The following is a 14,325-nucleotide window of genomic DNA, read 5'->3' on the forward strand; positions in this document are numbered from 1 at the left end:
GTCAATGTTTTTAGTAAAATGTTTGGGGTTTGCAAGATATTTTAATGTCACTCATGCTCTCTCTTCCAGGATATATTTAATCAATTATATATTTATTTAAATATACAGCAGTTCTTTCTAATTCTAACTGACTGAAAGCCGTGCATTATTTAGCTTCTATTACTTTATTTTGTTGCTTTATACTTATGTACAAATGACCAATACAAATATTTATACACACTGTAAATCTATTGTTCAGTACATGTTGGTTATACCCTAGTTATTTTTCAGAATGTATCATCTTACTAAAAGTATATTTGCATTTTGAAAAAGATAAAGCTATATCTGCTCTTGTTAAAGTTAAGCCTGTTGTTTTTAAAGCATTTTTAAATGTATAACTTGATTATTTTAATATTTTTTCTTTGATTGTTTTACTTGATTAAATTTAGATATTTGTTCACTATCTCAGACCGCCATCTCTAGTTTCTATTCTCCATCTAAACAGAAGAAAGAAACAAAAAGAGAGAGTATTTTCTTTGACAACCTTTATTCTCTGGCTTCAAAATAAAATTCAAAGTTTTTATTTGTTTCTAAGGGTTACACGGCTTGGCATTTAATAAATTCACTAGCTTTCTCACATGGTTCATGATGCGGGCACATCTTATGGCATGCCATTTAAAATTATATCATCCTCCTACTATTGATGTTTTTAAATTCCATTTCATAACCTCCTGTCTCTTTTTTCCCCTGGCCTGAGACAGTGCTGAAACTATTGCTGTCTCAAGGTCATGCCGAAGCATCTGAAAGGGTTTGAAGGCGTTGTTATTGAATTACTCCAGTGCTTTGTTCGTTGTCCTGTTGCATCACCCAATTCATTTGAGCTTCACTTGGCATTCAGTGAGCGTTCAGTGCTGTGCTTTTGCACTCGTGTTTGCTGGACGCCCACTTCGAGGGACAGTGTTCAACTTTATTTATAGACAATTAGTCTTATAGTGGACTAACATCAAGATTTTCAGAGACGCTTTTATAGTTCTCTGCCTTTTCTTTTTCACATCAGCCAGTGCTTCTTGGGAATAGAAAATTTGTATCATGTAGTGCTACTGTATGTATTAAAGCAAAACTTGTTGTTTTCTCTAAGGTTGAGCTTGCATAACAAGGAGCTAGTTTTTTCATTTGCATGTTGAAAAAGCTTTAAGTTTAGATGACAATGATGTCTTTAAAATAATTCCCTCAAAAGGATTCAGTGTGTATATAGGCAGTGTAAATCAGTATGCAGCACAAAGTAAGTCTATCATTGTTTTTGTTGTCAAATACTTTTACAAATGTACATAAAGTCATTGGGCTCTATTTTAAAGATCTAGGCGCAGAGCGCAAAAGCATTAAGGGTGTGTCAGAATCCACTTTTGCTATTTTAAGATTGAAAAAATATGGTATGCGCTATGGTGCATGGTCTTACAGGTTTGTGCTTATTCTCTTAATGAGTTATAAGTGTGTTTTCAGCATGACATGCATCAAACCATTTAGAGTCTCATCTCTCATTCCACTTAAGAGTCAGTTGTGCCACGCAATGACACATTTGCTATTTACATAGCAGAGTTTGGAAGTGAAAAAACTGAATGCTTCACTTGCAAAAAAAAACAGTAAAACAGACCATCTGCAGTGTGAGAATAAAGAACAAGCCTCCTCCATTCGGCCACTCTGCTTTTTTTAGTTTTACTCTTTACTACTTTACTTTCATGGATAAGGAATCGGTGTTTAACAGTACACAGTCCACTGAAGACATCCAGTAGCATAAATATTACATTTTGTTTGTTAAGCGTAAAGACTTGTTTCAAAACTATTTCTAAATTCAGTTCTAATTTCCAGCAAACGAAAAAAATTAATAATAATATCGAAGTTTGGTCAAAAACACACGTTCAATTCTTATGTCCCATATGGTGATATGGAATACATCTCCAAAATCCAACAGTTGGACAAATCTAAACAAATCTAACTTGTTGTTGTTTTTATGACAATATTTTTTGAGCAAAGACAGATTTAAATTATTTTATTCCAGTTACAGTTACAATGTAATTTCAATAATTCATTTTTTTTCCGGCTTAGTCCCTTTATTAATTTGGGGTCACCACAGCAGAATGAACCGGCAACTTATTTAGCATATGCTTTACACCGTGGATGCCCTTCTATCTGCAACCCATCATTGGGAAACACCCATTCACTCTCATTCACACACACACACTACAGCTAGTTAAGTTTATTCAGTTCACCTATAGCACATCTTTGGAATTGTGAAGGAAACCCAACACAGGGAGAACATGCAAACTCCACACAGAAACACCAACTGAGTTTAATGCTGCCCACTGCGCCACCGCACCGCCCAATATAATTTAAATTCCAAATAATTAATGTTCTTTTGAATTTTACGTTCACTGAAGACATATACTACGATTTTCACATACATATTATTATTGTATTGTATTATATTATATTATTATTATTATGGCACAACCATTTTCAACATTGATAAATATTTTTAAATCAGTACTAAGCATCAAAAAAACATAACTTGTAAGCAGCTAAAAAGGTTTTCAAAGTTAAATCAATTCAGAATATACAAAGTAAAAAATCTTTTTAATCTGGAATTGAATTGAATTTTTATTTGAAGAATTTTAGACAAACTGTACAAAAATAGAAGTAACCCATACATTTTGAAATAAAATCATCGAGGATAAAAACATGAAAGTATGGCTGCAAAATACAGTTAATGCAAAAAACAAAACAGTACCTCCACATTTTAAAATGGAACCAAAATTATTCACAATACATTGACATCCACCATGCAAACTAACTATCTTCATTTAAGAATCATATTTTGATCGCTTTTTTGAACTTCCTTAATTCTTTTATGGCCTTGATCGATTCTGGTAATTTTTTTTCAATTGTTACTGCATTTTTTACTCTATTTTCATTAAGCAAATTCAACCTTGTGAGGAAAAAGAGACTTTTCAAAACCAACCATATCCTTTGTATTTTTTTCATACAACAGCATTGAGGCTTTAACTTCATGATTGAAATCTTCCTTTTTTTTACACACTACCAACACATAATCCAGCATACTACCATTCATCCTGCTGACCGCGGTTGACACTGCACTTTTTAACGTGATACTGGAATTCAACACTGATTTCCTGCAAGTACAGCACCAATGGGAAATCTCATTTTTCACACTACATCCTTTTTTTTTCTTTACACTTCACAGAGTCGGACCATCTAGATCAGTGTTGACTGAAGTATCAAACACGCATACGCTCACCAAACCTCATCAACTATACATCACGTATGTATTTCCATCTGTGAGTGCTGTTGTGTTTTTCCACTTTGGCTTTTTTTCCCCCCACATTTTCTTCTGTCTTGAGAGAATGTGTTTGTGTGTGAGGGCAGCTTTCACCCAGAACAACACAACTCCAGCTAATTGCTGCCAGTGCCCTCAGGCTCCAAGAAGGAGAGAGAATGAAGAGAAAGAAAAGCGTATCAGTGAGAAATATCAATGGAACAGGTGAAGAGAGCGAGAGGCAGAGAAGTGAGAAGAAAAGAAACAGATTGTTTCTGCAAAAATATTAATGAAAAGTGGGAATAGGAAAGCAGAGTGGGTGGAACATGATCAATACAGTGTCATGACACCAGTCTGGAGGAAAGAGTCAGTGACGTTCACGCTGAGGGGGAGGAAATGAGTTTTGGGCTCCGCTGAAAGAAAAACAAGCAGCGATCCAGTGTGCTGTGGTACTAAAATATACAGCCGGGCTTTCTAAATGAGATCGTATTCATCTTAATATTTAAGCAGAGTTATGAACTGGCAAAGTAAAGATTGAAATTTGCTTAATTAAATATTGATAGACCAACACTCTCTGATGCGCTCATTGTTTTACTTGTAGATGAGGAATAGAACTTGTGCTGTTATGAAAACAGTTTTCTAGAATATGAATATTCTGCTAACATTACTCAAGATCAATCAGTGCCATTTCAATCAGTGGAATGCTAAATTATTATCATTCATGGTACACAAAGTTGTACCAATTCTGCTGTTCTCAATTGTTTATTTACTGTTAGATGGATGGTTCTAGCCCTTATTTACATACCCTTATGCTGTTTTAAACTTGAATGTCTGGCATTTTTAATATAAAGACATTAAAAATATTAAGAGGGATGTTGGTAATGTTACAGTATTATACCACACAGGTGTAGAACAGGGGTTCCCATACTTGAAATGTTCCCTGTTTTACAACAGTGAGGTTTAATACCAACTAGCATATAGAGATCATCCTCCATTTTCAGTCGTGACCTTTATTTATTTTTTAATGTACATGAGTGCCATAAAGGTGTCAGAAGATTTAAACTGGTGTCATAAAATACATCTGCTGCAACAGTCCTATGGGAAAACAACAACTTAGGCTCACTTTACCTTTGTATAGACAGATTTTCTGTTGTCCGTGAGCTCGAAATGTACATCAGCAGACTTGAGACGCAAAGTGGAGTTGACCTTAACAACAGTTTGAGTCTGGCGAAGAACGGTTCCAAAAAACAGGTAAGACGAAAACAGAAGTAATTTATATTTAACAAGTAAATAGCAGTATGGGAATATGGCCAAATCTGAAAATGTGGTAAAAATCAAGGGGCTTTTCTTTTTCTCGTTTCGCTTTTGTTGTGAATTTGGAGTGCCTTTTCTTTCCTATGCACTGGGTAACAGCCGCTGCCATCGAAATAGTCGATGATCTGGGGGTGTTCCGGGAGAAATTTCAATACGGGAGTGTTGTCTGGTATGCTTTAAATGCCACTTTAAGCTGTATAGAAGTGTCTTGAAAAATATATAATAGAAATAATATTTACTGTTACCATGGCAAAAATAAATCAGTAATTAGAAATGAATTAGTAAAACTATTACTGTAGCTTAAGAAATTAGTTGAAAAATCTTCTTTGCGTTAAACAGAAATTGGAGGAAAAATAAACAGGGGGGCTAATAATTCAGGGAGGCTAATAATTCTGACTGTATATATTTAAAGAAATTTGTCATCTTTCATAGTTTAAAACACTGCTGTTCAGTTTAGGGAAGGGGGTGAGAGAGTCAACACTATTAAAACACTATTGGTTGAGTTTAGGCGATGCGGTAGCGCAGTAGTTAGTGCTGTCGCCTCACAGCAAGAAGGTAGCTGGTTCTAGCCTTTGCTGGGTCAGTTGGCATTTCTGTGTTGAGTTTGCATGTTTTCCCCTGCGTTGCTTTTTATTTGCATTTATCTTTTGTTGGTTACAGATAAAATGTAGTAATTCTAATCATTTTAAAAATAATAATAATAATACTTGGAAATCACCAAGGGACCCCCACTTTGGGAACCACTGGTGTAGACATCCACCTCATTAAAAGAATAGTTCACTCAAAAATAAAAAGGAAATTCCGTCATTGTTTATTTCTGTGTATTTATTTTTCCTTTCTTATGAAAGTCAGTGGTTAAAGGTTTTCAGCTTTCTTTAAAATGTCTTCTTTTGTGCTCAACAAGCAATTGTTTATATATATATATATATATATATATATATATATATATATATATATATATATATATATATATATATTACTCAGTTTATTTATTTGTTTAGCAAAACACATATTTAAAACTAGGTAACAACTTCTACTTCCTAGGGTTCTCAAAGTAGGGGTCGGGACCCCCGGGGTGTCGCGGGACAATGAAGAACAAAATAGTAGTTAGTAACATTGTTAACATGTTAATAATAAACATTAAAAACCATGTGCAAAAAAAAAAGCCACCAGTCTTTTGTCTTTTTGCATCCCCTGGGGAGATTATGTTATATTAAAGATGACATTATAAATAAATACAGAAATTATAAATAAATACAGGCCACAACTGAACGTGGAAGATGGTCTATGAGTGGTGTTCTACAAAATTAAATGATGAATAGAATTGTGCCTATTGGTATGTGTGCGTTGTTGTGTGCAAGGTTTATATATATTTATAACCACCTCCGAGAATATTGGGGGTCGCAAGTGACTGGCATTGTTGTTTTGGAGGTCGCGGGCTGAAAAATTTGGGAACCCCTGGTCTAACTGGACGTATGACACTTTACAGAAGACTCATTTGTAGCAGAAGCTCCAGTGAGATTAAAAAGATGAGATTAACTAAACAACTAAAAGTGAAAAATGAGAAGTTAAGATGTCAGATAATTTCATTAGAAGTGATGAAGAGATTGAGTTTTTTTGCACAGCCATATTTGTTTGAACTTGAGAACATCATTCTCTTATTCATTGGCATGTGTCATACCCAGAGTCAGAGGTCAGCCAAAAGGTTGTTGAGAATACATATTCGCTTGCCTGTAGAAGTCGGTGATTAAATTTTATAATTTAGTTAGAATTTTAAATGTTTTTGCTACAAAAACGCATCAATCCACTTCATAAGACATGCGCTAACATCTTAGCGGCATATTGGTCCATTTTATGACAGATTAATGCAGTTTCAGGAACCACCCAACAATCTTATACAGCGATCAAATTAAAAAATACTCTAACATTTGTCTGAAAGAAGAAAGTCATACAACAAGAATAGCTTGGGGTAAATAAATTATGAAATGATTTTTATTTTTCGGTAACTATTCAAGTGACTTTGAACATGCATAGATTTTTAAGTGAGAGATTTTGATCTGAGTATTTCAAAATCTCATGATCTTCTGGCTTTTACACACACAAGCATATAGGGTTTATAGAGAATGGTACAAAGAGATATACAGTGAATGTCAGTTTCTTTATTTGAAAATGTCTTGTTGATGACAGAGGTCAGAGACCAAAGTACAAGCTGATAGAAAGCCAACGATCACTCAAATAACCTGTTACAGCCAAGGTCTGCAGAAAAAACATCTCTGAAACCACAACACAACTGTAAATCACAAAGCAGATGATCTACGGCAGCAAAAGCAAAGCAGACTGGTCCGATCTTATCAGCTAATAATCAGAATCTGAGACTTTATTTCAAACAGCTTTTCTTAATTAGACAAAACAAGTCTGGGAAAAGTTGACCTATAGTCTAACGAGCCTAGTAGGGGTCCCATTTTGGTATAAACAATGTGAAAGCATTGATGAATTCTACCAATTATCAATGGGCCTTGTTGATTGGGGTGTAATAGCCTGAAATATTTCTTTGCACATTTGGTACCAATTCAGAATTGTTTAAACACAGCCTGTGTGTTGTTGTTGACCAGGTCTATTTCTGTGATCAGTGTGGACATCTTTTCTATGCTTAAAGTTTTGAGGGCAAAAGGAGATGTTATTATGTATTACAGATAGCCATATTGATCTTTTTATGATTTTTTTTTAAGCATGACGGTAAAACATGAACACCATAATGAATGCATTAAAACATGTGCTTGTTTGTTGTAAAAAATTCATAATAATGACAAAAACACTTGTGCATCACACGCAGCTATTTTGCCATTGTAGATGTTGTATTCTGGGAAATTTTCTTACTCCTTGGTTTTGAGTTTGGTTCTGAAAAATTTCAACGGCTATTTAGCCAATCCCCTTAGCCTTATGCCCTTAAGCTAAAGAGAATTGGCATAAGGGGAAGGGCTAAGGTGAAGAATTGGGATTGGGCCTTACAGTAGTTGAATCCAATGACTGTTGATTGGATGTAAGCAAACCAGGAAGTAGGCTTGCTGAAGACTGTAGGAAAATATTTAGATAAATATGACTAATGTCACCACAGAGAAGTCTGTTGTTCATTAATTTATTCATTTTCTTTTTGGCTTAGTCCCTTTTTTATTCTGAGTCACCAAGAAGTCTGTTGTTTCACTCACTGACAAATCAAGTTGTGACCTTATTATTAGAAATTAATTAAAACTCGATACACTTCATTTCATGCATACAAAACAACAACAAAAACAAAGTGGTTGAATTTTAATTTCAGGCAAACTATATTAGTTAATGGCCATTTCTTCATTTTTTTTTACCAACATTACTTCTCTTTTGTGTCTAGTACACCATTAAAAGCTGCACCAGTGCCCGATGGAGCAGAGAGAGTTTATGTCCTCTGGTTTTCTTTCCGAGCGCAATACAAAAGATATTGTGATTAATTAAATGCATTTTTAAAGAGTTTTAGTCTGAAACCTTGCCCTCTCTCATTCCCACGTCTGAGCTTCAAAAATCCACGAGGTGTGACCGTAAGTGAGTGCGTTTGCATGTGTGAGCCCCTGTGTGTGTGTGTCAGAGTCAGCAGGAGGACATGACAGGTTCCTGACAGCATTGGGACACAGCTACCATTCCGAATACACATTTATTTCAAGCTTTGTTGGTATGAGAGATGAAAACACACAAACAAAATCAAACATGGTGAAGCTCTGGCCCTGGTACCTTGGCGGCAAGTGAGCTGTGTGTCTATATGTGTGTGTGTGTGTGTGTGAGAGAGAGTGTCAGACTGCAGCTTACAGAGTTTGACACAAGGGCCGCTGCTGACGCCACTCTCTGTCATCCAAGTAGGTGCTGAGGCGTACAGTGGTGTTTCTGCGCGTGTGCACGTCTATTTATGTATTTCTTCTCCCACTTCCTGTCTGTCACAAACGTGTGTCTCCTATTACCTGTCTGTCAGGCATTACTATGGAGTGTGGAAAAGCCCACCTGACACAAAGTCTGAAAATAAAAGAAATTTAAACAGGTTAGTAACAAGTGGAGAATGAGTAAATGATCAGAGATGTTTTTTAACTATATATATATATATATATATATTTTTTTTTTTTTGGGGTGGGAGGGGTTGTTCCAACTCTACTACTCTAGCAAGGTTTGCATAATAACATGGCCACGAATGTATATCCAATGAAGTGAAACAGATTATCAAAAATAAATAAAAATTAGAGACTTACATGTATCTTCCCAGACTTTAAAAAACAACAACAACAACAACCAGTCTCTGAGTCAGCTATGCCAGCCACACTGGGCAGACAAAATTATCCAGCTCTTCAGGAGCTGTAGGTTTGGATGCGAGTGCAGTTAAGAGTGAATCATGGCCGTGTCCTGTTTAAAAAATGATTTATGTCAGCAAAGGGTTGCAATTCTCAGAGCTGTTGATTTCACATTCAAGAGGGAAAACTTTGTCCTCAATCAATAGTCAATTAATAATCTGCTCATCACATTTTCCAACTTGCCGACATCCATCATCAAAACCTCAGACGGCAAGTAAAGTTGATGACATGATGAAATGTCTCTGGCAAACAGCTCTTCATTGTGCAGAAGAGTAGAGGGAGAGAGAGAGGACAGGAGATGAAGAACCACACACACACGCACACACGTCTGACCTTGCAGATGGTGTTTAACTCATTTCTGCTTTGTGCTTGCTTAAAGGATGAGGCTTAATACTTCTTATATTGTTTACTTTTCCTCTGAAGCATTTCTGAAGTAATTCTTGCACACATGTAAGGTTTACATAAATAAAATATTCATATAAAATATGAATGTCTATAGTATGTATATATATATTTTTTTTACTTTATACAAAATGCTATTACATGCATTTTAGAATGTTGGTCCCTTACAGAAGCATTAATAGCATCTACAAGACTTTTCATTTTTTCATTTCATTTTCATTTCATTTTATAAATACTAAAATTATTTTTGTACATTTCTATTAAAATTAATATTACATTTAATACAAATAGGCAGTTATTTAAATTGATCTAACGTTAATCATTTAAAATGTCATCAAATCCAGCAAATTAAGCAATCAAACAGTAAACTAAACTGAAACGCATTATGGATATAAGACAAAACAAAATTATGGAAAATAAAATTTTTTCGCTACGTCATTGCCATGGCAACATGATGTCTTACGTAAAACTCACTCTCCATAAAGCCTAAAGTTTAGTGTTTTCATTGACATAGCAAATAACCGCGGTAACTTTCACTGTTGTTGCGGCATGTTTGCTTCTTGCTGCCGAATTTTTTGAAACGTTATGCTCGAGTTTTAAAATTATGTGGGTAATGTGTACTACACAAAGTAGATTTACAAAGACTTTGGAAACACTCTAACTCTATTTTTGTTCTGCTAAAGGGAGTAAAGCAAAGATGCCAGACAAAGAGAGACCACAGAAAAAGCTTCTGAAGAAGAGAACGAAAATGAAAGCTTCTGTATCAGTATGGCTTGAAAAGGTGAGCTTATGAGACTGATCAGAAGAGTTCATCATGTGAATGTGAATAACATAGGTAATATGGCAAGTTATTGTGTTATGATGGTTTGTTCTGTACATGAACAAAAAAATTGCTTAAAGGGGCTAATCATTTTGACCTTATATTGTTTTTTAAAAGATTAAAAACTGCTTTTTTTCTAGCCGAAGTAAAAAAAAATAAGACTTTATCCAGAAGAAAAAATATAATCAGACTTACTGTGAAAATGCTCTTGCTCTGTTAAACATCACTCGGGAAATATTTAAAAAAGGGGAAAAAATATAAGGGAGGCTAATATTTCTGACCTTAACTGTTACTATGTAATGTTTTATATACAATTATATAACTGTAAGACAAAAGGTAATCATACAGAAAAGATAAACAGAAACTTGAGTGTTTTATTTATGCTTCACAAAACGGAGCATTTCAAACTGTCAGAAAATCTATTTCAGAGCTATGATTAAATAAATAACATATTGTTATGACAGGCCAACAGTACCTACATCTGTAACATCTAAATCTGTGTAGTTAAATCTATTGTTGACTCAAGAGATTTAAATGTGTGAATTCTTCATCACAACTTATCTTCACAATTAGCTCCTTTAATGTCACTGAATAGAAAGCGAAATGAAGGAAACTCATGGCATTTTGAATCAGAGTGGACATGATGCGCTCGAACAAGTAGAGGACCACAGAGAAATGTCCTATTCAACAGCAATACAATACAGCTTTCATTCAGTACACGCTTTGACAGACATTCTCCACAGTCCAAGAGTCTCCAAGCTTTCTTGTGAGGTTACCGCATGAAAAGCCTCTTTAAAAAGACACTCTATTTGTGAGAAAAAAGGAATTTTGGACCAGAGTGCAGACCCTCAGGCAAGTCGATATGACTAGAGCAAACAGCAACACTTTGTCTTGTTTGAAAGGATTCTGTCAGTAAGATGAAGGAAATGTAGCTCCTAGCTCTTTAGCTTTACAAAACTCTAATGGAGAAATCATTTTTGTGTCGCATCAACAAGGATTTTACTAACTAGCCGTCGGCAGATTATTTTATCATTACTGTTGCTGACTGTAATCAGACAGCAATCTCGGCACAAGGAACATCAAGTTTTTTCAACGCATCTTTAAAAATCAAATGATTTGGATGTTAAACTTTTTTTGAAGTAACTCTGATATCATCAGAAAGTTTAAACGTGTTTAATTGCCAGAATAAATCTGATGAAAGTCATTTAGCAAATAAATCATACAGTATGAACAAGGTTTTGTCTCCCACTGGCGCTTTTGTGTTTCAACAAAATGTGGTGAGTTATCAAAGAAAAAAAAAATCCCTTTTTTGACAAATATGACAAGAGCAAAAGCAACTCCAGCTCTGCAAAAGGAAACTGCTTACATCTGTTGGCGTCTTCAATCCTTTCCCTCAAAAACGTCCACACTGACACAAAACATGAAAAGGAATGCTGTCCTATTCACAACTGTCAAACCCACATCGGATTGTAATCTCATTTCTATTGTCTGTCTGGCTGATGTTTCTGTCTTGTCCTCGTTCTCACCCGAAGCTGCTTTTGTTGCAAGTTCATTTCACATCAGAGCCGTTTTACAGTGTCTTTTTCCAGAGTTTCTGAGGTCAAACTCTCCACCTTCGCAGAGGCCTGAATCGAGAAATGTGCTTTAAATAGCACACTAACTGTCTTCAGTCAACCCTTTCCTAATCTGCGAACTGAAAGGGAGAGGTGGGGAAAAACAAATACCTCGTCACGCGCTGAAGTGATCTGAACAAATGCAGTAAATGGCAGCAATCACGGCAGCCTCATCAGAGCAGACTTTTTTATTTTTCTCTCGCAATGAAAGCGGCACTCTGTAATTACCAGGACAGCAGATGCACAGATAGGAACCTATGCTGTAATTTTACCCAATTTAGACAGCAGCCTGCCAGAGACCTGCAATTTCTTTCTCCTTTAGCTTTATGTTAATGCATCAGAGCAGCACACTCTTAAAGAGCAAACTGTTCAGCTTTGCTCACACGCACCAACCTTCATACGTGATCGATGAAATTATACTTTCTCTCTCAGGGAGAACATAACTTCCACAAGAATGCAAGAACTCGGCACATTAAAAGGTCAGTGGGGTTTATGGCAGAATGTGAGCTGGCAAAGACTATCAGAAAAGAAGGGTATTGATGGTGGCATGTGTCTCTTGAAGAATCAGGCTCCAGTATGAGCCAAAAGCTAGACTTTAAAAGATTGCTGGATTGCTTTAAGCCAAATGTGTGTAAAATATGGACAAACATTACATTACATTTTAACCCAGTGGTTAGGGTGGTCCATATTTTACCTAAATTTGAGTTGAAACGACCTAGCATTTTTTACTCTCTTATTGCTAGATTATGGAGCAAAGATAGTTCCACAGCAATGCCCACAGTTGCTATTTAGGGCCATATCTTAAGGCGCAAGACGTGTTTGGCACAATTTGTTACTATTTTTAGACCAGCGTAACTCTTAATTTTCATGTTTTGTGCCACGATTTTAAATAGCAAATCAATTTGTGCCACTTTATGAACTTATGAATGTTCAAGTCTAGAAAGGAGGTGTGTTAAGGCGTATTGTTGGCACGTTGCTATTTTGAGGAACTGAAGCCCCGCCATTGACCAACTAAAATCTGGTTTAAAGTCCAGCCCAGAGCTAGTTTTGTGCCAATACTGGTTCAAGCGTACACATTGCTTAATGCACAAAGGATCTAAAGCAGCACACAAATATCTTTACATATGAAAAAATTAAAGGATAGAAATGTTGCTAAAATTATTATTTACTACACACACACACACACACACACACACACACACACACACACACACACACACATATATATATATATGGGGCTTTTTTCAGTTAATTCATGACGAGTTGCATTTTTGTAATGTTATTATTAATAGCAGTATTATTTATTATATGCATATTTATATTTGTTTTAATAAAAGCAAGTTTAGATTTGTCCACTTGTCAGGATTTGGGGATGTATGGGTCACTATATGGGGCGTGTGTTTGTAACTTTTTTGACCACATTTATTATTATTGTTCAATTATTAATTTGCTGAATTTAGAAATTGTTTTAAAACAAATCTTTTCATTTAACAAATGAAATTAAATATGTATGCTAATGGACGTTTCCTTATCCACAAAAGTAAAGGAGTAAAGTAAACTGCAATAACAAAATAAAGAGGTGAAAAAAGTAAAAGACGAGGCTTATTCTTTATCCTCGTGCTGCAGATGGTCTGATTCACTCCTTTCTCACCAGTGAAGCATTCAGTTTTTCCTCTTACAAAGTCCGCCATGTAAATAGCAAATGCGCCATGGCGCAGTGCAACTGACTCTTAAAGGGAATGGGAGATGAGACTCTGATTGGTATAATGCATGTTATGCTCAAAACACACCCATAACCTCTTAAGAGAATAAGCACAACCCTGTTAGACCATGCACCGCGGCGCACACAATTTTTTCTGTTCTTAAAATAGCAAAAGTAAATTCAGACACGCCCTTAATGCTTTTGCACCATGCACTTTATATTTTACACCTAGATCATTAAAATAGAATTACAGCCTACCAGAAAATGGGATTTTTATTTACTCTAATTACAAAAATCTACTTTAATTTAATTACAATTTGTTTAGCTATCTTACATTTAAAATGTTAGAAGTAGGATTAAGGCAGAGAGTTGTTTAGAGTGGGCACAGGGTCTGTATAACACCATGATCTGGCTTATTTGAATATATAATAAAAAAAGTGTTACATCACACTTAATTTTTTCCCACACTGTTGGTTTCAGTCTACCTTTTTTTTTTTTTTTTCTTTGGCAAATTCTGCTTGGCAAACTGATGGCAGAGCATTGAGAAAGAGAACTCTGATTGACTATTCAGCTAAATCTTTAGCCCATTAGGAATGTAGTTTTCCTGTTTGATTGGCAAATACAGGCTACTGCCACCTGCTGGTGTGGAAGGCTTATGTTTTTTTCGCACAAATGCGAATGCGAGTGTTTGTGCTAGTGGGCTTTTGGCTGAAGTCTATCTGGTGCGACTTAGAAAAATCATTGTTTGTAAATGTTTATATATTTGCATAATTCTTATCAATTAATTTTATACTTTCAAA

The 14,325-nt window shown here is 35.3% G+C and overlaps 1 protein-coding gene across 9 annotated transcripts in view; it reads left to right on the forward strand.

The window, feature by feature from the left end:
* The window catches only part of LOC141378579 (uncharacterized), a 171,061-nt gene that overhangs the window by 21,236 nt on the left and 135,500 nt on the right, over window positions 1-14,325 (forward strand). For 3 of the 9 annotated variants that reach the window (XR_015513446.1, XR_015513447.1, XM_087290633.1), the window contains exons 2-3: window positions 8,619-8,684; window positions 10,074-10,171. The exons of 2 other annotated variants lie outside the window; for them this stretch is intronic. The gene's annotated coding sequence lies outside the window, so the exon portion shown is untranslated. Of the gene's footprint in view, window positions 1-4,448; window positions 4,562-8,618; window positions 8,685-10,073; window positions 11,498-14,325 lie in introns of those variants that run through there. 4 more of the 9 variants (XR_015513444.1, XM_087290632.1, XR_015513445.1 and 1 more) reach the window with 3 other exon arrangements.

Source organism: Danio rerio, chromosome 17 (assembly GCF_052040795.2).
Source record: "Danio rerio strain M-AB ecotype USA chromosome 17, GRCz13ab, whole genome shotgun sequence".
NCBI classification, from domain to species: domain Eukaryota; kingdom Metazoa; phylum Chordata; class Actinopteri; order Cypriniformes; family Danionidae; genus Danio; species Danio rerio.